The sequence below is a fragment of the Chanos chanos genome, chromosome 7, assembly GCF_902362185.1.
Source record: "Chanos chanos chromosome 7, fChaCha1.1, whole genome shotgun sequence".
Lineage (NCBI taxonomy): Eukaryota > Metazoa > Chordata > Actinopteri > Gonorynchiformes > Chanidae > Chanos > Chanos chanos.
In genome coordinates, this window is record NC_044501.1 from 6782006 (window position 1) to 6782663 (window position 658).

Here is a 658-nt window from a genome sequence, read left to right on the forward strand (position 1 = left end):
CTGTTCTCTTAACGAGTTTGTCTGAGCATTCCAAGTCAACACTGATTTCAGTAGCATCAGCTTCCAAAAAGAAAAAGAATTTAAAAAAAAAAAAAGAAAGAAAGCAAGAAAAACCTTGTAGATATTTCTGCTTCTCTTCCCTTCCCCCTGACCAATCAGTGCTACCTTTAATCTTGGGTGCCAAATACAACAGGGCCAGTGAGATTTCCTATAATGCATTCATCCACCACAACCTGACCGAGAGGTACACTCATTTTGGGGGGGGGGGGGGGGGGGGTGGGCGGCACGCTTAATTTCACATTGGATAAGGCCGTTTTGGGGCTAAATTTAGACATCTTATTTCCTTTGTAAGTGCACCATTCACAGTTAAGTATACATGCATAGACATTACATTAGTGTGGGTTTAGGATGGGAGGATTGGTAAGTACAGTCGTACACGATGCCAGTCATACTGGGGGGGGGGGGGGGGGGGGGGGGCAGTTATACAACACTGAAAAATTCAGGTTAAACCCAGCGCACATATGATACTATAGATATTTACACTAAATGGGGGGGGGGGGGGGGGGGGGGGTAATACTGAGCTTGATGCCTGAATCCATATAAAATCAGAGGTTTTTTTTTTTCTAAATAAACAGTCAGTCGATGTACCTCCTCATCA